At 41.6% G+C, this 26326-nt stretch overlaps 1 protein-coding gene across 1 annotated transcript in view; it reads right to left on the minus strand.

Moving 5' to 3' along the window:
• Positions 1 to 26326, minus strand: part of PDE3A (phosphodiesterase 3A) — a 272747-nt gene that overhangs the window by 52910 nt on the left and 193511 nt on the right. The gene's annotated exons all lie outside the window — the stretch shown is intronic.

Below are 26326 nucleotides of genomic sequence, written 5' to 3' on the forward strand. Positions count from 1 at the left end.
CCATAAATGCATCTTTGAGTTTCTCCAGAACTTCCCGACATTCAGCAGCTCCAACTACCATCTGTTGTGAAACCCAGTAGGGCAATATATTGGCACTAAAAGTGACATCCTATTGCCAAAAGCAGGAAAATTGTCAAGTCTGTGAATCGACAGCTATATGATACAATTGCAAAAGACTCAGGAACTTTAAAATTTACTAGAAGAACAGTGAGACTGGATGCATGCAGAAGTAGAACAACTAGAAAGGCGGAGACATATGAACTTTTAAAGCAGCAGTGACATTTCAGCCTCACTAGCTGGTGCGCTAGAAATCACCATAAATTCTGCATGGAATCACTAATTCAAGGCACTCCAAGAGAGACTGTTTATCCTTTGCTGTGTTTCTTGCACGAGCTCAATCCTATTGCTACTGTTTGGGACTTTTCAGTAGGTGTATGTGCAGTTTGCCAAAGAGACCATTCCAGGAGATTTTGTGTTAATTTATTTTCAGGTATTTCTTAGAGAAATCTAAGATACACAGTTTTCCAAATGGGGATGTTATGTCTGTGAAAAGAGCATATGGATTTCTTGGGGTGGCACTTACATAGCATGGAGAATTGGGCAGACTGCTTAGCAGGAGAATGCTGAGAGCCCCAGCCAGGAGTGACTCATCAATGACAGCATTTACAGACCTTACAACATATCAAAGAGCAGCATAACAGAGCTTGACACTGCTTCATTCCCAGAAAAGGCTTTACAGGCAATAGTGAAGTATTTCTACGGAAAGTGATGTAATAGCTAAGTACAGATAAACTTCTCCCCACTATCTTCCCAGTTGTGTAGTGTGGACACCAGGCCCTTGGCAATAGCTGTTTCACTCCACTGATCCACTCCTCGTGTCCTACTTCTTGCTAACACAGTGGTAAGCCGCCGGGCCAGAAGACAGGCCTCCTCACTCACCATCCTCTCACGCAACCATAAAACCAGCCTCTTCTTCCCACGTCTTTTCTTTTTTATGATACGAAATAAAATAAACCAGAAACTGTTTGATATACTGAAGTGCTATTTCATCCTACTGAAAAAAATCAATGTCTGAAGTTAATTTAATGGCTCTTTCATTTCTTAACCTCTCAGGAGTGCATGCAGAAGATTATGGCAGATGCTAAAGAAAATTCTTAATTTAAAAGACAAGGCTTTGGATGGGAGGAATTAATTATCTATCTTAACCTCAGCCCTGAAAAACAGATCAAAGGGGAGTGAGGGAGAATACATCATTCAAAGTGCAATAGAAGCCTCATATTTTCAGCAAAACTACATAATCTACAGTTTGAAATTCTATTAAGTCTGGAGCCTGGAGTTGTTGACTGTCATTCAGAGACAGAGATTCTTCAATACTTCAATGAAGTAAACAAGTCTGACTCAGCTGGCCATAAGCAGAGGCCCAGATTTCGTACAGCAGTACTAATATTTTGCAAAACAGCCAGCATTGTTCTCTATGATTAGTACCAAGCGGGGAGAGGGAAAGCCCTCCTCTCCAATGGTGAGTTTCTGCCACATGGCCTCTGACATGTGGGGAGGGCTTGTCACGTCCTGGTGAGCCCTGCCTTGACTCTGGGACCCAGCAGAGTCGTCCAACAAATGTCAGGCTATGTCGAGTTGTGCTAGGAGCTGGTATCGAGGCCATATGGCCCAGGAAGAGGGACGCCGCACATCAGGTCTGCATCCTCTCTCCTGAGCTGTGCCTGCACCTCGCCATGAAGGACAGTCTGCACTCAAATCGAGTTAGGTACTTATGCAACACACATTAACACTGCCGCAGCCCATGCCCCACCAGAACAAATCAGTGGAAACAAAGCAATTCTCCCCTGCAACTGGAAAAGGCTTCCGAGCTTGACAATAGCACATACGATACCACCTCACCTCATTTTTGACGTGCAGATCAGACGTTTTCACCTGACACCTCACATGAAACCCATGCAGCCATCCACCCTGCCCGCGTGGAGCACGCCCAGAGGGGTCAGCTCCACACCTGTAACAAGGTGCACGCCGAGTGCCCCTCACCAGGGCCGAAATGAGGTGCATATCCTTCCAGCACAGCCCAGCCAGGGCCACCATAAGACATCAACAGCCACCAATTTTTGCAACATGACACACTGCATTGTGCAATACTTCAAATTGAAAACACTTTACACAGTATTTCAAAGACATCGCTGTATTGTAGCGAGCTGCTTTAAATGGCACATACATATGATAGTTACAGTATTGTCTAAAATACCCATAATGCTTAGAATCCTTAGAATGAGAGCATATGTAAAAGGAGAACAGACCAAGCTTAAATTCCTCTCAAAGAAAGAAGCAGAACAGGGTAAACACTGCTCTAATCCACTGATTTCAGTACACTAACGCCACATCCTGAATTGGTATGGTTTATATATTGTAATTTAATTGCACAGAACTTGTATACAGGAAAACTTTTTCTTTTTTGAGCATTTTGAGTATTTAATCCATCTCACAATGAATTTAGAGTACTGACTAGTCTGACTAGATGAAATTACAGCTATTCAAATTATTACTTTCTAAAAAGAGCTACAAATTGAATGCATGAATACAGTTAAAAATATTTTATTTTTTAGATTCTCTACTACAATCTACAGTAGAGAACTGTGTATGCTTTGCAAACCATTACTCAAAGTAAAATAAAAAGTGTTTCTCTGAAGGACAAGGAAACCTGGAATTTTTAAAAAATACATATGATGATGTGAAACAGCATAAAGACTTATGCAAGACAGAAAATTGCTGAAAATTTTAGATTGATGCAATTGTATATATGCATATACACATATGTGCATGCATATATACATGCACAGTCTTTTTTCAGGATAAAAGTGCATACAAAATCCATGCTCAGATTTTGTTTTCTACTAAAGTGCATAGCCTTTGCATGAACTGATCTAGATTCTTTCCAAACTACTTTACTCATCGAAACTCAAAACGCTGGATACTCGGGAATAGAGGCATGAATAACATGTTTGCAATCAACACTAACAAACAACTAACATAATAGACCAAATCAAAACAAAAAAAAATCCGAGGACCTAAGATAAGGTGAATTAAGTTTCACACTGGTCAGTATTAATTTACCAATCTATGCTCATAATCATGAATGCAGTTTCCTCCCATGAATTTTGGAGAAGACTGGCTCACTGTTCACTTTGTGACTTCATTCCAACTCCGATTTAAGCTATGTCATGCAGTGACTAAAACTGAAATGCTCTGGGGCATGAGAATGAGAAAGCAAACAGGCTGGAAACAAAAGCAAAACCAGATCAACTAAGCATGTTCATTGAGAAATAAGGTAAGGAGCAAAATAAATTCCTTACAGTGCTGAAAATCAGCTGGTTTTGTGCTTTCTTCCCCTCACCCCCCTCCTTTTTTTAAACTAGCATCCAGGTGAGTGTTTTAGTCTGTGGTACCACTTGGAATTCCTAACTGCACCCAAATGCACTTGCTGTATGTTTTGGGGCTTCTTTTAATGTACAGAAATAAAAGAAAGGATTTTCCCCTAAAGAACTCAAACGAAAAATAAGATGGCCAGATCACAATAGGATGCATTAGAGACTGACATACATAGTTCACAACACCTACTGTGCAATCACCTAATTTTGCATGGGTCGGGGCTTACTGGGAATCTGCAAGAAAACTTTCACATACCAAGAAGCGCACATGCTGCTGCAACAGCAGGATTGAATCACAAGTAGCATGTCCCACTGTCCTACAGACAATTTTTGCCACTGCAGGAAACTTATCTTCAAGGAACTCTCTTAAATGCAATATGAAAATAATATCCTGGTAAACTTTAATGATCACTTTGAATTTTTAGGTTTGAATAGTTCATTTTGGATTCTGTAACATGGCTAGAAAAAAAGTTGCGTAACGTTCCGTAGGCTTTTATATTACATTTCACAAAATCCCATCTGTTTTCTTCGATTAAATTATATTATGCATAGAAATCTAAGAGTAACTTTTTACTCACTAGGGGAAAAAAGCAGATAAAACTGTGTAGGAAAAATTAATTTAGGAAAACAGGAATAACAAATTCCTCTATCCGTAAGACCTGATATATAAATTTAGTTTACAAATTTTTCCTGGTTAAGAGACATTTGACCCACCTGTGAAGCAGATCTGACATCCTTATACTGAACGGATGCCTTACTGAAAATAAAAGTCTTCCTCCCTGTGCTGGTGTTTTGGATATGATTCTTGTGAAACTAAACTCATCCAGCTTAACTAAAAAAAATACTGTTCTCTCTCCATCTTACAAGAAAGGATGATTAACATGACAACACAAAACCAGTCAAAACTTAAGCATAATAAAAAAATAAGGAAAAAAAAGTCATCAAACACAAACCACAATTCATTTCACACAGCTCCATGTTAGTGAAAAAAAAAAGTCTTAATTTGCTGTGGCATGTACAAGGAAAAGCACTGAAGGCAGAGACGCTGGCCTTTCACCATGTTACACTCAAGAACACTCTAAGTGAAAGAACGGGGGAGGCAAGAAGGAAAAAAACGAACAAAGCAGCATCCAGCATATCTTCAATCTTCACACAATTACAAGCAACAATAAATCACAATTTGATATAGTTTCCAAGTCACATCATGAATGCTCAGGCCAAGCTGTCTGGAAACAAAATTAAAAGCAAATATAATTCTCCATTATTTTAATCTCTACAGAGCGATTTGAAGGATAAACATGAATTGGCTTCTATGGAAATAATGAATCATTTTAAAGGCGCCACAGACTTAACTACTCCACCTTTCACTGAATGACTAAGAAGAAAAGAAAAGTGTGTGGTGTGTGTAGAATTCTTTGACACTTCACTTCTCTGTATTTAAAGCTGCAGAACTGGAGTTTTACCCAGCCTTCTTATTTTTATTTTATTCTTACTTTGTACTAACACAAGATTATGTTTTTTTTCTTATCTGACAAGCAACCGAGACATTTATGAGAACCTTTCCTTCACCTTGATGAAGCACAGCATTTCCATTTCTCTCTGGAGGTGGACCAGCCACAAGCTCTGTAAGGCATATTCTTTGGTAGGACTGAATATAGCACCTTCCGACTGTCTCACCACGCTGATCAAAGAAAGCCTTTCCTAATCATCAATGTAATCACTGATTTTGCTGCCAATTCTTTAAAGCACCCAGAGCCACATAACCATAAAACAGACACTGAAGCACAAAACTAGAGAAAAATTGACCAGGGAAAATGTGGGCCCTCTCCAGAAAGAAACAGGACAACTGGTTATCCAGAATATGGAGAAGGCTAAATTACTCAATGATTTTTTTGCCTTGGTCTTCACTGGCAAGGGCTCCAGACACACCACCTAAGACACAGAAGGACAAGGCAGGGTCCGGGAGAATGAAGAACTGCCCACTGTAGGAGAAGATCAGGCTTGAGACCATCTAAAGAACCTGAAGGTGTACAAGTCCATGGGACCTGACGAGCTGTATCTTCAGGTCCTGAGGGAACTGGTGGATGAAGTGGCTAAGCCACTATCCATCATATCTGAGAAGTCGTGGCAGTCCAGTGAAGTTCCTGCTGATTGGAAAAGGGGAGACGTAAGTCCCATTGTTAAAAAGGGAAAAAAAGGAAGATCCAGGGAACAACAGGCCAGTCAGTCTCACCTCTGTGCCTGGCAAGATCGTGGAGCGGATCCTCCTGGAAACTATGCTATGGCACATGGAAAATAAGGAGGTGATTGGTGACAGCCAACAAGTCTTCACTAAGGGCAAACTGTGCCTGAAAAATTTGGTGGCCTCCTACAACAGGGTTACAGTGTTGGTGGATTAGGGAAGAGCAACAGATGTCATCTACCTGGACTTGTGCAAAGCATTTGACACTGTCTTGCATTATACCCTTGTCCCAAAATTGGAGAGAAATGGATTTGACAAATGGACCACTCAGTGGATAAGGAATTGGCTGGATGGTCACGCTGAAAGAATTAGAGTCAACGTCTTGATGTCCAAGTGGAGAGCAGTGATGAGTGGTGTTCCTCAGGGGTTGGTATTGGGACCGGTGCTGTTTAACATCTTTGTTGGTGACATGGACAGTAGGGTTGAGTGCACCCTCAGCGAGTTTGCCGACAACACCAAGCTGTGTGGTGTGGCTGACACACTGGAGGGAAGGGATGCCAGCCAGAGGAACCTTGACAGCCTTGAGACATAAGCCCATGCAAACCTCATGAGGTTAAACAAGGCCAAGTGCAAGGCCCTGCACATGGGTTGGGGCAATCCCAAGCACAAATACAGGATGGGTAATGAATGGGTTGAGAACATCCCTGCAGAGAAGAACCTGAAGGTAATTAGTGGATGGAAAACCGACTATGAGCCAACAGTGTGCACTCAGAGCCCAGAAAGCCAAGTGTGTCCTGGGCTGCAACAAGAGAATTGTGGCCAGCAGGTCAAGGGAGGGGATTCTCCCCCTCTCCTCTGCTCTCATGAGACCCCATCTGGAGTGCTGTGTCCAGCTCTGGGGCCCCCAACATAAGAAGGATATGGACCTGCTCTAGCAGGTCCAAAGGAAGCCATGAAGATGAGGAGGGGGCTGGAGCACCTCCCCTGTGAGGACAGGCTGAGAGTTGGGGTTGTTCAGCCTGGAGAAGAGGAGGATCCAGGAAGACCTTATAGTGGCCTTACAGTACTGAAAGGGGGCCTGCAGGAAAGATGGGGAGGGGATCTTTATCAGGAAGTGTAGGGATAGGATGAGAGTTAATGGTTTTAAACTGAAAGAGGGTAGATTTACATTCAATATTAAGAAGAAATTCTTTCCTGTGAGGGTGGTGAGGCACTGGCACAGGTTGCCCAGAGAAGCTGTGGCTGCCCCCTCCCTGGAAGGGTTCAAGGCCAGGTTGGATGGGGCTTTGAGCAACCTGGTCTGGTGGGAAGTGCCCCTGCCCATGGCAGCGGGGTTGGAACTGGATGATCTTTAAGGTCCCTTCCAACACACAACATTCTATGGTTCTATGTAAAGATAAGCCCACAATGAGGGAAGACTCTAGATCTTGCGTGGGCCACAATGATTACAGTTTTGATCCTGGTTATATGGCATTTGGGATGGCACCACCATAAAAAAGCAGATCTTCCTGGTAACGATTACACTGAACTCTGATCTGCAGAGCAGAAAATGTCACGACTGCCACACGCAGCGTGTCTGTAGCCTGAGCACTCATCAGCACGATGCCAGAGTCCAAGGATCACAGTGCAGCCAGAGGAAATTTTTGAAAGTAGTTCTGAGGAGGATCTAATTAAATGGGGCCCACTGAAGAGTTGTACTTTTTGTCCCCTCAGCACTCACTGTATTGCAATGACCCCTTTCCTTAGCAACAGCCCTGTGGCTACACAGTCAGCAGGAGGCAGCCATGCCTGGAGCTACGCACATGCTGATGAGCAGGCTTATACAGGGCTCTTTCCATAATATTGCACTGTGTTAAACTGCCAGTCATCTACTACCAAGCAAGGCCATAATTTGGACCTTCCTCTGGTATCTCATCATAGGTTGTCATAAAATTCCTAGGAAGATAATAATCTCTGGTGCTTCCTCCCATCTGCCACATTTGCTTGAAACTGTTGGACAGCACGATCACGTAAGCCTACTTTCTTTAGAAAACCAGGATGAAAACAACATCAATCTTAAATGGCTCTAATGTTTATCCATTCAGAGTAATCACAAACTTTGAAAATATTGAATTTGGAGCCTTTAAGAAAGAGGCACTTGTTTGAGAAGGAAATATTTTCTTTCTTTCTTTCTTGTAAGACCTGTGGAATGCATCACTGTTTATAGCACACTTTGTCTGAGGCTGCAGTTGCCATTGCCACATCCTGCACCTCTATCTTAGGTGACACCATTCACAAAGCTATAGCTACTACTGACGAAACTTCCATTACAGGACCTTTCAGTTCATGATAGCTTCGTCAGCCAAAGAGCTCAGACCGAAACGTATACTGCCAGGTATGTCTGGGGTAAATTATTTGAGTGTTTGAGAAAAATTGTTCAGACATTTACAAGAACAGTCTTGGAGTTTTACCCACATTAAAAATTCTTAGTAAACTGATACCATTTAATCTGCAGCAGGCACTGAAGGACAGTAAGGCCTTTTGCTTTCCGTGTCCTGAATTGTTCAGATTTGGTTACATAGCCCCCAGGAAAAACAAAACCAAAGCTAGCCTTGCCTGACCTCTGTGGGTTGGTTGTCAGAAACCAGCCACCAAACTGCCTGAGGATGCTGCCGGCCTTAAGTGTGCATACCTCCACACTCTGCCCACACGGCCTTGTGCACTGTGCTCAACACCCCAACGGGCAAAGGACCACATTCAGTCTGAACAGTACTGTCAGTCTGCAACTCAGACTTACACCTCAATTATTCTTCCTTCTTGTTGAATGGCGATGTCACAGTAACCATTAGTACTGATAACTATGCATCGCTTCGAGGTTTTCACAGATAAGCATTATGAATTAAAAAAACCCCAAAAAACGAGACAGAGAAACAGAGTATACATTTTAGTCCTAAGCAGTTTTTGTGCCATCTGTAACTTTCAAGGGAAATTATCACTTCTTGCTTCCAGGTCACCTAGCAAGCTTTCCCAGATTTGTAACATTCACCAAAAGAAAAACTCTTTGTGGTTCTTGGCAACCAAGCAACAACACAAAAAGATAGACGCAGAAATCATCTCAAGAACTGGGATGATTAGATTTGGTACATTTCAAGATCTACAGACTAAGAAAGTCTGCACTAGTGTGGACGCAAGTACTGGACATAACCCCAGGCAACAGAATTCCCCACCCTTTATATCTGACAGAAAGGACCTCAAATTAACTAACTCCACTGGTAATAACATAACATAGTACCTAATTCTCCTAATTTCCTCCTGTCACAGTAGAGCACAAGTACCTCTGCTTATGCTGGAAAACCCCAGAAGGTGTAGGGGAAAGCTGGTGTTAGCCATACACATGGTCTGCCTTGGGCTCCTGGGGAAATCCCAGTTCAAATTAAGATACTCAGAGAGTTTTGGTGACCTTCTGCATAAGGCATCCCATGAGGAGGATCCAGGGAAAGCAGCTCCTGGAGGGGGGGTGGGAGCACAGGGTGAATCTCCTGTCTAAGAGCTGCCAGTCGCAGCTTGGAAACCTTGTGGAAACTCTGATGCTGATGTTTGATGTTCTCGGCAGAGCCTTGGGGACTCAGTCACCCAATTCCAAGGGATTCCATTCGATTTGGCTGCCTAAAAACCTTCAATTATCATGACTATCCCAGCCTGAAGAACTACTTGATGACATAGAGCAGATCACAGAGTCAGTCACAAACAGTCAGGGTTTATTACTTAAAAAGTAGACACTGCTCCAACTAAACTCAGAACTTTAAAAATTATTACTTTTCTTTAAAACACAGCAGATGGGAAAAATTAAATTCTAAATGGGGCTCAAATCTGCTTTGAATAACACACACTGAGGAAAACAATTCCGTACTTCAGAAACTGTCCTCAATTGTCTTACATTATTGTTCTTCAATTTGTACATCAGATGGTCACAAATTGGTAGCTTGAAGCTGATAGTTTGAGTTCATGCGAAGAAAACAGTGACAACTGTCTTCAGTCTCAACTTGAGATGCAGTGACACCAGCTGGGACCCAGCAGGAGCAGGACGCTGGGTGCACACACAGAGGAGGATATGCCATCTATTAATACCTGGTGATCTTACCCATTTGAGTTACAGCTCCAATATCCCAATTGCCTGCTAAGCATGGGAAGCTATTTTGAGTCTACGGTGAACTAAAACAGAGCAGCCAAATACACAGCATGAGTTAAAAAAAGATCCATTGAAGGCCATAATCACCATTCTGCCTCCTGCGTACTAACTAATCCTCCCACATTTTCAACTTGACGGTGTCAGTTACACTAGGAGAAAGCCAGAGGAGCCACATACTGCAATATTTTCTCCCTTTCAAAATATCTCAGAATCTTTTGGTATGGAACTTGAGAAGGGACATCACAATTAGCAGACAGTTGCAGAAATACATATGAAAATTATCCAATTTAAAGATTCATATCCACCTCCGTCCTTTGCTAAGGACTGTTTAACAGTATCAAGCAGAACAGCATCACTAAATATTATTAAAAACATGATGCAAGTAAATGCAGCCTCAAATTAAGGCAAAAAATTGGTAGTGTTGGGGGGAGATGAAGAATACTTACAGGAAGTGTCAAATGTATTTTTAAATACTAAAAAAGAATTGCCATCAGGGGAATAAACTGAAAAAGAGCAAACTTGGTGAGGTTTTAAGAACTGTTCACTGAGTTTTGAAAACCAGAATAGAAAGAAATAATCATCAGTGAAGCTGCAGATACAGTGTCTTTAAAGTTCAGTCAGCTCTTACTGAAATTATAACAGGGATTTGGAAATGACAGCAGGACCAAGATGTATATCTTGGGCTATGTTTTGCATATGCTGTAGCAACAGGAACAGGAAGATCTCATGAAACTTTGCAGATGACCAAGAACAGTAATGATATTTAGTGGCTCATTTTTTAAAATATGCTCTCACTGAAGCCGAAGGTAGGCAGAGATATTCTGCACTTTTTGAAAAGGATAAATCCTGTGCTCATGAAACTCAAGTGATTGCCTCACTGCACTCAAATTGGTCAAATTTTAACTTTTTTGTTATCCACCAGACCTTGTGGTTTGCATTATTTTAGTTCTCCTGATTTAAAGCACTCAGACTAATACCAGTTAATAATCATTTAGTGTTACAGATGATGCCTCCTCTTTCTCATGACTTTATGTCACTAATGAATTCCTCTGTAAAAAGAATTAAAAATTTTTCTTTAAGACTTGGCTTTAGATTCTTATATTATGACTCATTCAAGAAAAGCAACTGTAGCCTTCGGAACTTAGAGCCCCCAAATCCTTCATCATCAGTGCTGCAGAGCTGTAATTTCTCTAAAGCACAAGCTACCTCAACATCTAAAGCCAGGACCTGCAAAAGGCACATTAAACATGCACTATATGTGAAAATCCCCCACCTCTCCTAGATTATCTGTAGGCAGACACTTCATTGAAGATCAGAACAGAGAGAAACAGTAATTCATATGCAAGAAAAATACAATACTATCCTCTACATGTCTTCTATGATATTAAAATGATTTTTTTTTTTCACTTAGCACAGATATAAGTTGACAGACCAGCAAGCTCTGAGGACTGCTTCCAACCTACTTCATCCTTGACCTGCAAGGTTCAACATAAAGACACACTAGGTTAGTTTATACTATAGCCTTATTTTGCCTTTGTTGTCACAAATGAGAAAAAAGTATTTGTATGCTGAGATATAAGGTATACAGCTGATCACAACAATAGGTCAATGCCTGTGTAAGATGTTCATTTTCAGCCACTACCGTTCTGGCCTATAAACTATGAACCAGATGCTAAAGGCTCTAGGACTTTCTAAGCAACCTCAGCAATCACTGATTTCTTTCATTAAGTTGGTGACTGATTTGTTATGTGCACTGCTTCAATTCAAGAAAAGTTCTACTTTCCATTTGTGGCTTTTAGGTTGTGAGCAGGTCTTGACTTGCATTTTAGAAAACAGAAAAAAAGAAAATGCATATAATATCCCTAATCATGATATGCTGGTTGCTTCTCAGTTCTAATTAGATTGATCCAATCCGTACTTGTGCATCACGAATATCTCACCATACTGAACTTTGACCATCTGGCTTAGGGTCTGCACTTTTTTGATGAGGGCCAAACACTTCTATGTTTTTGGAAAGCTTGGATTCAAATTCACATTTAAATTTAACAGGATTGGCTTCTCATTTAAAAAAGGCAACAGAACCATAGAGACCAAAAAACAGACACAGATCATGAAGCATTGGTGCTTACGCTGTCAACCCAACTAGACAATGATTTCTATTTCTACAGTGACTTATGTTTTTTGCTTGTATGTAGGTATTAAGAAAAGGAAAAAAAAAAAAAAACAACTGTGGGTTACACACGTTTTTTTCAAACGTTAAATCCCTTTGTGAAGCTGAACTTCAGTGATTCATCTGAATCTATTCCGGTAAGAAAAGAGTGATGATGTATCAGTGAGTGCAACGTAAGTCCTTACTACTGCTGAGTGGAGTAGGTAGGCTGTATTTGGAGGGACAAGATGACCCACTATAACTCTATCACTAGGACTGTTACTTAATTGTCACAAGAGAAACACTGAAATCACATTTAAAAGAGAACAAATGAATGAATGCAAGCCACTGAAACCATTTGATACAGCATTGCTACTGACACTCTGGCCTTTTAAAGCTAAAGGCCCAAAGCACTACCACCTCTGCTGACAATGAAGAAACACGTGCTGTGACAGTGGTGTTATAAAATAACTATGAAGTCCTACATGACCCCAGGATCAACACAAAATGAGCAGCACTGTAGGACGGGTAAGTCACCTGCAGCACTGACAGTTACTTCTTTTCAGACAAGTAATAAAGTGCCTCTGCCTGGATGCATGCATATGCAGGCATAGAAATAACTAAACATTTTATTTCTTCAACAACCAAACGATCGATTACAGTCTGGGCAAGCTCTGCCAAGAGGGCCAGCCACGCGCAGAGCCGCGCTGGCCGCCTGGCCAGCTGGCACACCACGCGCAACCCTGGCAGCAGCTCCCGCGGGGGGAAACCCGCCAGCACCAGAAGAGAGGTCCAGTGCACAACCCAGCCACCACCAGGCAATATCAGTATCGATATCAAGGCAAGGAAAGCACAGAGAAATACGTAGATGTATGGAAATGTATAGAAGCATGCAGGAGGGAGAGTATATGGAGAATGTATGGAGAATGCAGAAAGGCAGGACCGGAGTTTGGAGCAGAAGAGGAAGATGTACTGACAAGCTGAAATCCAAGAGGAGGACACAATGAGGGTCAGTTTCGAAACAACTGGAAATGGTGCATTAAATGATACAGAAGTTCACGTTTCCTGGCAGATGGTATAAAAGGCTGGTCTGATTTTTTTAAAAAGAAGTATAGAAAAGCAGTATCAACATACAAATCTCTCTTTTAACACTGAAAATCAACCACTTTAAAAGATAACATCAGTACAAAGCCTTGGTATTTAAACGCAGGAGGAATCCTATTAATCAGTGGACACAGTACTGAGCTATTTGCTGATGATACTTCACATCACACGCATTTGTCATAGAGCTCTCTTACACAGAGAACGGCAGTGTCCTCACGAACAAGAAAGCAGTTCAAACTGGGCAGCTCAAGGATTCTCACTATATTGACAACTTTAGACAAACACCAAAAATATTTTGTACCCTGACAGAAAAATTATTTGGTTTGGAATTTCTGGCAACTGAAAGGGCTTGTTTTGGCTCTGCTTCAGCAATTTTAAAGCATTTTTATTAAAGGATAGGAACAAGAAGTCATGTTCATCTTTGCAAAACTTGAATCTTCACTTTGAAAATGCTGAAACAAAATTATTCAGCTTTTTCAAAAAGGTTATGACTTCTTGTCCTTCAGAACAGCCTGGTGCCTACATTTGCATTTTTCTGCATAGGCTTAGTGTGTCTCTCACAGTCAGAGGCTCACTGTTGATTTAAATGGGACTGATCCATAATGGATTAGGTCCTGGAGATGACTTCAATATTCACATTTGCTAACACTGATGACCTAATGCAGGGTATTGAATTTAAAGGTCTCCCCCCATAGTCAGTTTAACTTTGGGAGGTTAAACTCAGAACAACAAAGATAAAAGATCACTTTAATCACAAGAAAACGCTTGACTTCATACCAGTGACCTTGCTGAAGAGTCACGCACATCTCTCATTGCAATGTTGAATGTAAACATATTTGTTAACAAATGGAAACAGACCACAAGCAAAATTGTTTGCCATACGGTGGTCTGACAAATCAGCTGATGGAGCATATGGATTCAGTCTTCCTACTTCTGTATTTTCTCCCTGATTGCTTCAAGTTGAGTGTTACAAGTGGCCCCAGATACCCCATTTATCCTATTACAGTTTAAAAAAAAAAAAAAAAAAAGAAAAAAAGAAATTAATGATTAATTCTTTCTGTACACTCCTCTTCTGCTCCTAATGCATTTGGTGAGATTTTTGGCAATAACATTAGGAAGCAACCTTCTCTAAAAAGAAGAGTTATTTCAGTTAAATTATTTGTTCTTTTAATTACTGTCATTCCTAGCAAAATGCTAACACAGAGCAGAAAATATATATCGGTAATGTTCACTCTGTGCAACATGCCGGCATTTTGCCAGTGATGTGAAGACTGCCCTTAGTCTGGGTACAAATTTATTTGTATCCATTTCCTCTTTTAATGCAAGCTACAATTGCTAGAAAGAGTAAAGCTGAAACACTGGATATGGTACTACAGCAAAATGAAATACCCAACCAAATTAAACATGCACAACACTATCCACTTGCCCTTTCTATCTTCACTGACAGATCAAAGAAATGTGTTTGATTTCCTGTCAATGAAATCAAGGCAGCACAAGAAGGCAGTGTGATGAGGTCCCACTCCGTTCTGCTTTTTAGGAAAGATGCCTTCAATTAGGATGGGATTTCTCTGATATGATATGAATATTATGCCTTCAAGCCATAACTAACTATATAATGACCTGATTCTATATAGAGCCATAGTAATATACCTTGCACTTAAACATGTTAATAGCTCAGTTTAAATAGGAGGAGGGGAATTAATTGGAAAGAAAGGAATTCACATTTAGTTGGCTTTTTTTTAAACAGAGAAGAAAATGCAAATCAAAAGCTGCCTCTAAAGGCTAGCTAATCCTTTTTGTATAAAGAGAACCATACGAGCCTGTGCCAGCTAAAAACAAACAGACGAGTTACAAACAGGGCTTCATATTTAACTCTGAAGCCTGATCTGTGTGGATTTGGGTGTAACTAGCAACCAGTCAAAAAAGATAAAGTCATGTTCTGACTCCACATATAATTTAGGGGTTTTTGCTCCGCTTTAAGGGCTTGCTTATGTGATCAGCCTAAATGAGAGCCAGTTAAAGGACATTTCACTGAGTGTACAGAATAAATTATTTTAAATAAAACCTGTCCATTGGCAGACTTCTAACCACACACAGTAACTATTTTTGCTTGTAAAATGATGTTCGTTTAGCTCTGTATAAACAATTTATGAATCCGCCTTTAACATAACACAACCTTTTCTCCCTGCACCAAGCTGACAGCCATACAAAACCCCACATGCCTCCAGAGCAAGGCTGAACTCTGCTTCCCCTCAGGCAGCAGCAGCATCGGTGATGATCAGGACGCCAGCCCTTCCTTACTGATGAGAATGTAACGAGGAAGGAGATCAGAGCACAGGTCTTCTGTTGGAACGGAGCCATCGCTTTGCTTATAGACCAAGCAATGCAGACTGGGAGTTCCCAGCAGGATGAAGCAAGGAAGCCCAAAATGTCACTCGTCTTTCTAAGGGTTACTGCCTTCCGGATGGTCTGCTAGTGTCTCATGGGGTCATCGGCACAGGAAAAGGGGAGAGGGCAGGAGAGGGGCGTACACAGCACAGCTATGAGGACATCCAGCTGCATAAGCGAAAATCACAACAGGAAAAGGGGATGAGAGCTTCATAGTGGGGATGCCAGTGAGAAAATTACAGAACAGCTGGTTTGAATACATACTCAAGGCTAGAGCTCAAATACTTCCATAAATGAGCACACTACCTAGGATACCTAATGCTAGGTTACTGCTTAAAGTGAGTCAGTGCTTCAGGAAAGGATATAATACAACAGCAATGGTACAACTGAGCAGAACTTTTAATGGAATGCATTAGGATCCTTCAGCTTTAGGTGTGGAAAAAATCTTTCCCAGAGATCACCAGATGGCACTATTCTTCCTTCAAAACAAGACTGTAACTGCTGTGCACATGAAATGCTACCAACAGTCTGGGAGGAAAAAGATATTCATCCATGGTTTTTATATATTAGACCAGTAGTTTCTTGCTGTTCGCATTCTTTCCAATGATTTAAAAATCTTGTACAAACAACAAAGAAATTACTGTATCTGGGGGAGGTAGAGGGAATCTCATAACATTTTGAACTGACCCTCATACTAAAACATTCTGTAGCAGAAGGATTACAGGCATTTCTGTAGGGACCCAAAACTCCCCAGCAATACATGCAGTGCTTGACAAATGCATTTAAAAAGCAGAACTTATTTCAGAGAAGTAAGTCAAACATGTAAGGATAACATACACATGCCCCTCTTCTCATTTTTTATTTCTATCTGCTACCAGAGCTGTTGAAGATGATAAACTCCATCTACCCTTGTGCAGTGTTTAGTGTGAAAGCATTTCCTAAATTTGGTTGAAGACTATTGTATTTTTTTTTTCTTTTAAATAAACCTGCTGAGAGTATCCACATACAAATAATAATGGAAGAGAGAAAATGAAAGAATATTGTGGGAAATGCTAATAATGAAACATCAGTGCACACACGCACGCAAGAAAGACAATGTTTACGTATGTGTGTTGGTGTAAGCATGCTTTCTTTCAGTTTGTTGATGTGATTTGCAAAAGGATGAAAACTATTCAGGAACACATTTGCAATTAGGTACAAACTACAGGGGCTGTGAAAGCAAATCCAGAATACAGCTAATTCGGGATGGAAGTACAGAAGGGGCACATTCAAACTGAAGTCTCAAGAACCTCTCATCCTAGATAGCAAAGAGTAGGAAAGAGTGCTACATTTTTTTCCATTTTTTTTTTTTTTCTTTCTTCCTAATCCACCAAAGGACTCATCTGTACCCAAGACTCTACAAATTGATAAACTGAGGGGCAAATTAATCTGCAGAGTGACTGCTCTAACTTCAGCAGGAGTCACAGCAAAACTGAAGTCTGCCTGCTGTGCTCATGAGTCGAAATCCCTCACAAAACAGATTTTTGTTTTTCTCTAAGCAACTCTCCCCCCTTTCAGCTCCCTAGAAGTTGACAGGCTGCTTCCTGTTCCATGATCTGTGAATCACGATGTGAACGCCAATTGCTACTCCCCTGTGAAATTAAATTAGGTATCGGAGCACAGCATGAGCAATAAGTTTCCCTAAGATGCCAGCCCTAAAGAAACTGTACTCTTTCTTCCCCCAGCTGAAGAATGGCGTTATGAAAGCAGGGTCAAGTTGGTTATTACTCTTTGTACTCCGCAACATCAACCAGTCTGCTCTGAGCCAGCTTAAAATAATTTCTCCACTTCCTAGTCATGAATATAATGGTACCAAATTTAAAGAGTCCAATAATTCATTATATTTATTTGTGTGTTCTTCTGTAACCACTTAACACCATGTGAATTGCAGCAATGCTTAACATACACAGAATACCATGATAAATCACCAGAACTTAGTACATGTCATACAGCTGGAAAATTGGTAAGACAAGGGTAAGCGATATTAACACATGGTTTATCAAGCAGGAAAGGGGAGTGTGTGATGCTGCTTGTTTCATGCCTTTCAATAGCACTTCGTTAAGCCATAAAATATTCACACTTGGAAAGATCATAGGGTTATGTTGGCCCATCTTTTTTTTTCAGACAGATGGCCCTTGCTAATTTACACACATCTTTGTCACTGCAGTGTATTCTGAGCAAGGAGGCAGCACAGGGGCACATTTGAAATCTGAAATGGGTAGAAAATAAAATAGTAATGTATTAAAAGCTGGTTTGTGAGCCAAGATTATTGCTCATTCTGGAGCCTATGGTAATCTTATATAAGTTTTGGGAAGTTTTATTTTTCAGCTGTCATGTAGGAGTCAAAACCTGACTAGTTAGTCTCCTCCCTGCATCACCACAGAGCCCATGTGCTCCAGCCAAGGCACCTTGCATTTGCTTCAAGGGAAAATAAAAAGTGCTCCCATCTTTTATTCTCAGACAGAAATGCATTTCCTCTCCCTTTGACTTGATAAACTAGTCCAACGACCAGCTTCATAATCTGCAAGAAGCAGAGGGCTTCCACTGCCTCATGCTCCCCAAAATTAAGTCTGGATTTTCCTTCTCCAGCATCCAGATGTTCCCCTGTGGGCTTTGCAGGTTCCTCCAGGATCACTTCTCCAAGGTCTGTCATGGTTTGAGCTCAGAGGTCAACTGAGCACCACACAGCTGCTCACTCCTCCCTTCCCCCCCGCACTGAGTGGGAGAAAATAAAGTAAAAGGCTCAGTGGTTTGAGCTCAGAGGACAACCAAGAACCATGCAGTCGCTCACTCCCCCACTTCCACTCAGCACTGGGAATAAGAAAATGAAGCCAAAAAGGCTGAGGAATCGAGATAAGGACAGGGAGGGATGAATCACCCATTACCATCATGGGTAAAAGACAGACTCATAAGGAAAAAAACCCCATAAATTTAATACAGACACTAACAACAACAACACTTAACAGATAGAGTAGGACAGTGAGAAGCGTTACCACATCTTGAAAACACTTTCCCCCCACCCCTCCCTTCTTCCCAGGCTCAGTTTTGCTCCCAATATCTCTATCTCCTCCCCCCAGTGGCACATCGACAGGGAATGGGGGGTGCAGTCAAGTGCTGCTGCTTCTTACATCTTGGTGGAGGGGGGAGTTATGGAACTTCTTCCCCCTGCTCCAGCACGGTCCCCCTCTCACAGGAGACAGTCCTCCACAAAATTCTCCAGCTGGAGTCTCTCCCATGGCCTGCAGCCCATCCTGAGCTGCTCTGGTGTGGGACACCCCCGCATGCTGCGATCTTCCCAGCGCTGAACTACAACAGGGGGGGCTGCTTCCTCCCACAGGATCCCAGCCTCCTTCAGGTGCAGTCTTCTGAGATGGTGTAGGGCCCCCCACAGACCACATGTTGGCATCTGCTCCACTGTAGCCCTCCATGGGTGGCGGGGGGGGCTGCCCTGCCATCTCACCACAGGATACAGGGGGGGCTCTTCTCTGGTGTACCTCCCCATCTCCTCTTTCCACCTCTGTTCTTCCACTGACCTTGGTGTTCACATAGGTGTTGCAACTCCTTCTCACAAGTCCAGCTCCTCCTCCCAGGTCCCTTCTTAAATACATTATCGCAGAGGTGCAGCTGATTGGCTCAGCCTTGGTGCAGAGGTGGGGCCAACTTGGAGCTGGGTGAGCTTCAAGAAGCTTCTCACAGGGGGTCTCTGCTGTAGCCCCCTCCCCTGCTACCAAAAAAACCCCACCACTCACTCAAACCCAGGACAGATCTCAGTCCACTGAAAATCTAATCACAAGCTCTTTCTCCTCCAGGTTAGCTGCCAGGCAGGGGCTACTGTTGGAGTTACCTCATCAGTGAGAGATTGTTCTGGCCTTCAAGCATTGCCATGTCCCCTGCCCAGCTGCTGTGGGGATGGCTCAAGCACAGCAAAGTACATTGGTTTAATCTTGTGCATCTGGTATCAAGTTCTCAGTCATCTGTTCAGGGGTATAAAGGGACTACATTCAATTTCAGTGCATTGATCACGTCACAGTCCAGCTCTAATGTTAGAGCCTGAAAGCTTTAAAATCTAAACCCAGATAGCTCCTCTTCTCTGCTAATAGTTACCACAGTGTTAGACTTGCATGTTTGTTCTGCAAGCTACTGAGTCACCTGGATCCAAGAGACTACAAGTAACTTTCTCAGAGCTAAGCCGTAGGTCTGTTTATTACCCTAAATTCACAAAATCATTCCTTTGTCATTTTAACAAGAAACCCACAAAACCTCTGCAAAGCACAACCGTCCGGAGGCTTTCAATATTTGGTAGCCAAATGAATGTGAAGCAAAACCTTAATCTGTGCATGCCTCTGACAGGATTCACTTAAGGTAACAATATCCTGCAGAAGGCCCTCTGGGTCTCTGCAAGGTGCAGAGCACTCTGCCTATACAGTGAGCAAAAAGGCTTTAGACCACTTCTGGGAATGCAAATGAATGGGTTCCACGTGACCCCAGTAATAAAAGGCTCCTGTCTCTTTGCAAAGCATTGAAATGCCATCTGGCAATTTTGTTGACGTCAGCAAGCGCAGAAAAACAACCACCACCTCCCCCAAAAAAGCAAAAGCCTTGGGCGGGAGGGGGAGGAATGCAGCCTTCCATGGTGCGTGTGCACTTCAGGCTGGTGTTACTAAAAACCTGCAGCAGCGCTGTCAGCCCAGAGACCCGTAATTCTGCGGGAAGCAGCGCAGGCAAATGCACTGTCTTTCTCCCACTCTTGCCTACACAGGCGTCCTTGAAAAAAGGGGTCTCTCTTGCTCTTCTTCAGCTACTGGAGGTTTTCAAAGTAGCTGCTTAAGTCTCTTTCAGAAGTTTTCACTTCTCTGAGGGAAGGGGAACTGTTGTAAGCACAGAGGGTAAATGAAGAACACTGTGCATCTAATCTCTGATCTGGCAGAAAACAGGAGTACTGTCACCTTGTGGTACTCTCCATTGACAAGTCCCAAAGCACACACAGAAGGCAACTGTAACCTCTTGCCTCTATTTTATACCGCTGAGCAGCCATGGGTTCCCTCGCACCCCAGTTTCAGAGACTGCAACATGCACTATACCCTCTTCATTATTCTGCCTTGTCACCCTGTCAGTTTTTCTGAAAGTTTGTACATGAGGAACAAATCTCTCAGTGTAGACTACAGGGAAAGACAGAAAACTTTCAGCACCACACCAGTAACTTTGCAGGGTATGGAAGATGCACCACTCATTTAGCTACTTTGACTGGATTTCTTGCATTATTGTATGATTTCTTGTAGTATTTTAAGTAAAACCTCACATAAATATTTCATGATGACAAGAGATAAATGATCTAAGATGCTGAACAAAAGATGTTCAAATACTGCAGAGATAATATTATAAACTGCAGGTACTGATTTTATATTATATTTAATAGAAGACACAATATTGCTCCTAAGTATTACCTGCCACTGGGCACAGAAAAATCCCCAAATATTCATGTAAAATGCCAACATTTTAAGTCTGTAACGTAAGTTACCTTTTCCATGTTAAATTAAAATAGTATTGTCAACACATGTGCATGCAGACTAAGCAGGCATTTTTGTATTAAAATGCATTTTGCTGTTATCAAAGACTTCTTCAGTTATTTCTGATCTCTGTTAACAATTCACCTCAAAATGCAGGAAAGGGCAACAGTACACCACCCTAAAACAAACACTGAAAGGACGGATGTGTCCTCCATATGCCACACTTAAACCCTGAAGTGAGGCGTTCCTGAGTTTCTTTTAGTAAGGGGTGAGAAATTTCATAGTGGCTTTGTGAAAGAAACTCAATCCTCTCAATGCTATTTCTCAAAAGATTAGGACCCAGAACCACACGAGATGGGTGATGATGAGGCAGGAGAGATGGAGGGAGGAGGCTGATCTAGGGCCACATATGTTATATGCTGTAAATTGTCTCACTAAAGTGGTGTGACATAAAGCATATTCCTAAGGCTTTACAGGATCAAGGTCTCACTGACTGATGTATGCAAACCTGCCTGAAGTAACAGTCCTTTTTCTTTCCCCTGATAACTCCCCCCCTTTCTCCCTCCTTCAACACATCTCCTCTTACTGAATGAAAGTGAGGCATTTTTGCTTACAAAACTGCTCTTTGAATTCCTAATCTCTGCCTCAGTGTAATTTTTTTAACAGCAAATCAAAGCAGCACTGTGTAAATAATTGCAATGAGACAGCTCTGCCTGGAAACTGGAAAGTTTTCCTTGATCACATCTTAAGCTTGAAAGCTTATGCTCAATTCAATTAAGAAAATTTATGGGTAATTCCACAGTTTCTCCCCAAATCCTTATGTTCTCAGGCAGCCAACTCAGCAATGAACAAAACCCCTGACAAGTGACTACTTTCTGCTAGCACATGGGCAATTATGAGGAAAGTGTGTGTTTAATTGAGTAAGTTGTAAATCCTGACATTGGAATGAATCAGGGGATGGAGAAAAGCTAGATACAGCTATTTCCCTGCTGCCATTTCAGGTATAATCACTTCTGCTAAACATTTCTTTATTGAATTCATAAAATAAATAAACAACAAAATCATCCTTCCATAATTTTGTGGGTACTAAGCCTCCACTTCAAACTGCAGGTGAATGAACTTAGAGCTACAAAGGTGACAGACAAGACAGATTTTCCAAATTCTCCTCTTATCTCTCAGGTCTGCATCATGTCATGTCTGTTTTAAATATAAACAATTTCCAGACTTCACAACTAAATCCCACTCACTGACACTGCTTAGAGCAATCTCCAGTAGAGGTTACGTTCAGCAATAAATAAGAAATTTCCATGCCTTATTTCACTTGTCCCAGGCTAATACTTCAATGAACTCATGAGCAATACAACCCCTGTACCTAGATGGTCATCCAGAGGATTGTATTATCACCAAAAGCGGCAAGATGCCTCTCCATCCATTCCAATCTTTCACTCAAAAGAAAGACAGCATCCCTGCTTCTGTATGACAAGGGCATGAGTTTCACCTTCTGAAGCTGTTGCAGATCCTGGAGCTCCTCAGTGAAGACAAGAAATGGCTGTTGTAATGCTCCCCAAGGAGACTCTCAGAAGTTCCATGTTAACAAACTTTCAGCTTCTGATTAACACAAAGTCCAGATGGATAGCCAAAATTCAGGATTCTGAAATGAATCTCATTTTCAAGGTTTGTGAAGATTATTCAGATATTGACATTCGCTCTAATATGGATACATTAAATGTAACTTATTAAAAGGAAGCCTGTCACTTTGACAGCTGTAAGTAGTGTGAGAGAAAAACAATGCCACTTACAGATTCTCCTCTATAAATATTTGTTTATTCTTTTACAGATAGCATTTCCCATTGCTATTTCCTGTTTCCCAGTTGCACTGTTCTGCTTTCCAAGCAAGTCACCTCTCTCTCTAATTGGTGTTACACCTTCCCCTGCCAGGCACACCTGAAACTTTATTTGGGCCAATCCACCTACTGCTCCAACTACTGCAATATGCAAAACTAGCAGTCTCCCCATGTGAAGTAAATACTCAGGCCTCAGGGAAGTCCCCCCCCCTTCGCTGCCCTCCCAGAGAGGCTGCCCTCTCTTGGAGATCCTTCCATATTTCAGTTTGGAGACTAGAGCTGAGCAAGCTAAAACCCACAGAGGCAGAGGCCCAACCTGGGCTGGGACGTTTTAATCTGGCCACTACTGGAATAAATTCAGCACAGCAGGTTGACAGGTGACCGGCTGTCCTGAAGGACTTCTCTAAGATAGGAGGCCTGGTGGGTAGTAATTCAGTTGATCTGCTGATAACGACATACAAACACAGATCCAATTTTACGTTACTTGCTTCCACTTCTTATGTAGCCTCTGTGCGTGTGAGGCAGTGGGGAGTCAAGCCTTGTTTAACCTGCACTAGTCTGACTCGCAAACTCAGAATCATTACCTTAACTCAAGTTAAACTGAAAGGCTGTTAAAAACATTTTCAGGTTTCTGAATTGAATACTGAGATGTTCATCAAAAAATTGATATGAACCCAAGGGCATCCATGCGATTATGCCATTTGAGATGATTCCTCTCTCCCTGTTTGTGTGCCAACCCCTTGCCGAGCGCTCTGCGTTTCCCAATTCACAGCTGATAGTGCCGTAAACACCTCTGGCAGTGGAAAGAATGTGGCCTTGACACAATCTGGGCAGCCACTGCAGACCCAGCGAGGGAAGGTAAAATATGGAAATCCTGGCCTCACGCACTGATGGCTAAAATGCTTGCAAGGTCCCCTTTTATCACGCTTGTGAAGCAGAGAGCACCATGCTTATCAAGTGTGCAAAAGGGTCCCATGGAGCCCTCGCTGGCTTCCTCTGAAGGCTGTGCATCCTCATCCGAGGACTGTTTCATGGAGTTTTACGACACTGTTATAAATCACAGTCAGAAACTCAACCAGAGGTTTACAATGCAGGTGTTATGCTTGAATTTTTATAGGCCATTAGCAAACAAGATAACTAAACATTTCCACTAGACTAAAAATGCAAAAATGTTATTATCCTGAGAAGAATAAAAATGACAAAGGCTCTGGATAAAATCTTTGTACCAGGATGAACAATAATAAGAAATCACAGGTCTTTTGATTACATTACTGACATAACAGGCATGCAAAGTTGTGGATCACCGAAGAAGTATGACCTTACCCTCTCCAAAAAGACACCAAAGAGGAAAAAATGAGTAACACAAATTCCAATCCAGCAAGTTTTTTAAAGCAAGTGTTTAATTCATTACTGAGTTAATTCATAATGGTATTACCAAATTTGGTTCTCATGCCAAGGTCCTTTAACACCTCTATAGCAGCCTTCAGAACCTAAGCATGGGTGTGTACAATTATAATTTTTTCAAGAGAACATACTTTTCACTGCTGGCAGTGTACCCCAAAAAGGTAAGTAACTAAAACCTGGATTTAGCCACATTTTCACTATCACCACAGCAGCAGAGAAAGGATTTCAAGGTAAATGGGAAACCACTGAGAAGTCACATGCAGACTCCAAACTATAACTGTACTTACGGTCAAGTATCTCACCAAACTGGGGCCACTGCAAGTAAGTGCTCTCTCAACACGCCCAGTGTTAGCTTATGTAGAAACACTGTACTTGTAGCTGGTCTTTGCCATTACTGCTTTAACTTTCCAATTATATCAACACAAAATTATTTCTGACAAAGAGTGGCTAATTCATATTTGTAAACTTGCCTTTTTGCTAACCCCTGCACTCTCTGTTGTGCTAGCCAATCTAGCACACATAGCATTGTGAAGAGTTTTTAATTTAACTTACCACTGTGTTGAAGTCTTCAGTGTGGAACAATGTGACAAATTTTACCAACACTTATTAAAAATAAAAAAAGATGGGGGCAAGCCATAAATAAAATAAAGTGCTGGCAGAGCCTGGAATGCAATGAATATATATGCACTTACAGCAGTGGCCAAACCATAGTGCTTTATCATAGAAAAGTAGCTTGAAATAACTTTTCAGTGTATTTGATATATGATACTGCCTTTTTAAAACAAAGACTAGAGCAAGTTTGGGAACTTCAAAGAGAAGCTGCTTCCGGTGGGAGGTTTATTTTGTTACGACCTTGACATACTGTAGCTGTGACACTGAGCAGAGTTACAGTGTCAGGGTTGGGGAAGTTCACCGGCACTCTAATGACAGGAGATCACATGAACCTCACTGCAAAAAATGTCACGGGTGGGGGGGTTCTTCCAAAGTTTAATTTCCCAAGCAGTTTATCTTGCACAGATTTTACCCCTCCATATTCAAATCTCAACACAGAATGAGGGCTGAAGTGAATGTTTGAATTTCTTTCTGTCTGGTGTATAATAAATCTAATTCATGTAAGGCAGTTTTGGCACTAAGCTATATATTTGCACATTTCTGTTGGCTTAAGTCACACTTTCTGTTAGGAAAGCTGTTCAGAAAAGGTTTATTTCCTCCATTCTTATAAATTGTTGGCATAAACAACCATTCAAAAATTTTAACCTCAGTTATTTGGCATTCTAATGATTTACACTGAAGCCCACAAATTCGGGTTTCTTGTCAAAATCAGTGTGTGAATTTAAGTATATTAACCTTCAAAATATTTAAATTCAAGCTAAGAGAATAAGAAGGGGGTGGAAGACATCTGACAGCTACACTGCTCACTTCCACTGCTGTCTCACTGGAGAGTGGCATGGGATAACCCACACAGATGAATCCCCAACTGGCAGGAAGATGAGATGGGGAGATATCGTTGTTCTTTTTTCTCTTCCATTTCTGTTCAGGCTTCTCTGCAAAAAAGTGTTTCCTGTCTCAGCATTACCTCTCTCCTTGGTCTTGGTTGCTTTCCACTTCAGCCTTTTTTTTTTTTTTTTTTTGAGGGTGGGTGATGAAGGGGGTGGAGGGGAAGCTCCACAAATAGAATAAACATTTTAAAAAACAAGCTACACAGTAACTTCAAAGAAGAGTGCAGTCAGATGGGGCAAAGGGTTTGCTATGAAACACCAGAGTACTTCGACAGTGGCACAGATTCACCTGAGTCATGCCTGCTGGGTGCCGCAGTATCTCCAGTCTGAAAACGAGGAGATGAATAAAACATGGACTTAGTCACTGACTTATACACATGCAAGCCCACAAACTCCTCCTCTGAAATAATGCAGAAAAAAAATAATTGAAGCAAACAACATAAGGAAAATTATTTTGTGCTTCACAAATTCTGTTATGGTAAAGAAGATTTATGTACAAGAAAAATATTTGTGCATGCAGCTGGAACTGAGCTTTTTGAGAAAAGTACTGAAGCACTGACTAAGTCTTTTATGCCTTCATTTACCTAAAACTTGATGAGCACATTGAC

This window comes from Tyto alba, unplaced genomic scaffold (genome assembly GCF_018691265.1).
Source record: "Tyto alba isolate M040663 unplaced genomic scaffold, T.alba_DEE_v4.0 Super-Scaffold_21, whole genome shotgun sequence".
Classification (NCBI taxonomy): Eukaryota; Metazoa; Chordata; class Aves; order Strigiformes; family Tytonidae; genus Tyto; species Tyto alba.